The following is a 3,516-nucleotide window of genomic DNA, read 5'->3' as shown; positions in this document are numbered from 1 at the left end:
GCAAGCACTCTCCAAAATCCAGAGATACAAGAGATCTCTCATGGAGGAAGCAGTAGCTGCAAAAACTAAAGTGGAATTGTCACAGGCAAGCAAAGCTTAAGTTTGGCACAGAATTTGGGACCATTGCTTTGGGAGTCAATGACATCCAGATGATGGAAGCCTCCGGGGTGGGTGAGGCAGATCGGGGAGAACAAGTGTGTGCAGGGGAAAGAGATGACTTGGGAGAGGAGGCTAGTGGGGTGGGTGCTGTCTTGGGTCTGTTCCTAAGAGGCATGTTTTTCCAGCCTCTTCATGCCTTCGTACACCTCCACTTAGGGGAGTGTTGCATTTCTTCACTCACTTAATTGAATCATCCATTCTTTCACTGACTCACTTACTCAATTAGTCAAAAATCATTTATTCAGCACCTATGATGTGCCAAATATTGTCTTAGTTACTGAGTTCACGTGGAAGGATAGGACCGTGTCCCTACCCACCAGGGCTCACAACCTAGGCTGGGGAGCAGATGCCATTTAGCATGGTCCATGCCATGGTGTGGTGAGCAGATAAGGTGGTGGGAGCATAGGAGAGGGGCAGCTAAACCACTTTTGGGAGGGGGCTCAGTGGGTTTTTTAAAGGAGGGCCTGCCTTAAGTGTCCTGAAGAGTGTGGTATTATTTGCAGGGTCCTGAAGCGGGGAGGCAGTTGCCTCCTAGGTTCTGGTGCAGCTTTCAGGACGTCTCAGAGACAAGCAAGAGCACGTGGGGCTTGGAGGTCTACAGGGGCTTCAGAGATCTCAGCTGATGAACTGACCACTTGCTTTGTGGTAGGCGGGAGCCCTCATCTTCACTGGAGTGTTTTCCTGCACGCCTCTGTCTAGGAAATCGCCTTGTTTGTGCTGGCCACATGAATTCACGTGGTTTGATTGTATTTGGCTCTGTGCAGTTGGGTTCAATGAAAGGTTTCCTCTTTGGAAGGAACGTGTGGATTTTTGAACCAGAGAATAACAGAAGAAATCGTGTGGTAGTGGACAAGGTGATTGATCGGTGAAGGGACTGAAGGGAGAGCTTTCAAAAGTATCTGGTCGCCATTAGAGGCACTGGAATGGCACACCCACGGTAGGGAAGGGAAGCAGCATTAACTTTTGTATCAGGCACCAGGAGAAATGGGCTTCCCACATGGCACTAGTGGCAAAGAACCTACCTGCCAATGCAGATACAAGAGATGCGAGTTCGATCCCTGGGTCAGGAAGATCCCCTGGAGAAGGGCATGGTAACCCACTCCAGTACTCATGCACGGAGAATCCCATGGACAGAGGAGCCTGGCGGGCTGCAGTCCATAGGGTCGCAAAGAGGTGGACACGACTGAAGCAACTTAGGATGCACAAAACCAGGAGAAATGCAATAGACGGGTTACCTGAACTCCTCCCAACCACCTCATGAAAAGGGGTATTACTACACCCAGTTTACAAATGAGGAAGCAGAGGCCAGGGTTTTGTCCAAGCCACTTGCCCTGTATCATTTTGAGAGGTCTGTCATGGTTTTCTAAACTAAGCAGAAGCTGAATTAAATGTTCAGAAGTTAAGATCCATGTTGGGGGGAGAAGCAGTACAACTGAGTGGTTAGGTGTGAGCAGCTCAGGAGAACTCCCATGAGTTGGTAGATGTGACAAGTAGTGGTGTCAACCTTCACAACAGGGAACTTAGGAAGGGTGATGGATTTTTAGCCTATAGTCTCATCATTCTTCATTCTATTGATTCTATAAAAGATCACCACTAGAGACACAGCAGCAAAAGTGAACAAAAAGAGGCAAAGATCTGTGTAATTATGGAACTTGTCTTCTAGTGGAGAAGCAGATAAACATGTTGAATGTGTTTCCTCTAAAGTAGGATAATGAGTGATAAGCATCAGGGAGAGAAACAAAGGAAAGGAAAGAACACCAAAATGTCAGGCTGGTGACATTTTTAGAAGAAGTGGCCAAGAAAGTAGCATTTGAATTAAGACCTGAAGAAATTGAAAGGTGAACTGTGAGGATATCTGGGAGGAAAGTGTTTCTGGCAGAAGAACTAGCACGTGTAGTGCCAATCCTGGCTTTGAAGCCTGTTTAATTTCATGGTCATTCCAGGGATCTCTTGGAAACCAATAGGAGGGTACTCTGTCCCCTGTATGGTATTTTTATGTTCATTTTTATGGGGCATTTATTTTTTTCTGCTAAAAATATCCTGTGCCTTTCTGGAGGTAGGGGTGGGGGGAAGTGGAGCGGAAAAATTATTTCACCATCTCACTTGCAAATCTGCTCAGTGGACTGGAGTCTTTACCTACTGTGGGTTTGAGCACTGGCTTTCCATGCCCATTTCTGGATGTCTTCACTAACATATTCCAGCCCAGGCCCTTCCTGTTTTAATGAAAGGAAAGCAGTGAAGTCCTGCCCACTCATCTTAAAAACTCCCTCCGGATGGCCTGGCCAATTTCCATTCCAGTAGATGGCACGAAGCTGAGTTCATGGAGCATAGAAAGTCTGAACATCTGTTTCTATGGATCTAAATGATGTCATTTGTCCTGAAACACCCCCAGCCCCACACACAGACAGCCCAGATTCTAAATTTGGAGGAAAAAAGAAAAAACAGAAGGGGAATTCCTACTGGAGTAATGTTCTAGATGTGGAGGGGCACCCAAATCTGGCTTCCATGAATGGACCGATTGAGCTAGGTAGACTCAAGAGGGTTAATCTCCCCTCAGTACTTTCCTAAACTCTGTCCTTTGAAAAAAAGAAAAGAAAAATAAACTGGGAAAAGTCATTACTGTGTGAAATGGAGCTGGGGATTAGGATTTCCACGTGTCTAAGAGCAACTGAGTCATTACCATTGCATAGATTCAAGGTTGATTTTAGGGTAGCTGAGTTCATTCACCACAAGATATTTGACAAACTGTCTAAAGAAAAGTTCATTGTGACCCAGCCCAAGTCAGAGTAACAGCTTGCTTCAGACAAGTGAAAATAAGTCAATAACATCCCAATGGTAAAAGGAGGTGGGATAGAGACTGGAACATGGAGAATGGAGGAAGTCGTGTGAAGGGGACATTTTATGGATCAGAAAGAGGCGTTCCTCCCTAAACTTCAGGAAATAGTTCTTTAGCATGAGGGGTGTGATCCTTCTAGGTCTCAGAACCAGAACTTGGGACCACCATGCTGGTCAGTTTTGGTTTCGAGAAGGATGAGAAAGGAACATTTTGTGAACAATATTTAGCACTCCAGGTCAAGTGGGCTGCTTTAAAGCCAATTCAGGATGGGGGTCAGTGCATGGTGGTGGTAGAAGACAGGGGTGGGAGTGGGTGGGGAATGGCTTAGGTTCTGTTTTGCCAGTTTGGAGCACTAGATTCTTGATTGGCAGCAGCATATGGGGGTCCTACTGGTAGAAAACTAGATCCACAGCAACATCTGGAGAAGTGCTTTGTCTTAGTACTTTAAGAAGATAGCAAAAGATTTGTTGATAGTGTTTGAACCTATACTTCTGAATAAAATCTTTCTGCTATGCTGTAGA

This window comes from Dama dama, chromosome 12 (genome assembly GCF_033118175.1).
Source record: "Dama dama isolate Ldn47 chromosome 12, ASM3311817v1, whole genome shotgun sequence".
Classification (NCBI taxonomy): Eukaryota; Metazoa; Chordata; class Mammalia; order Artiodactyla; family Cervidae; genus Dama; species Dama dama.
This window is presented reverse-complemented; position numbering follows the sequence as displayed.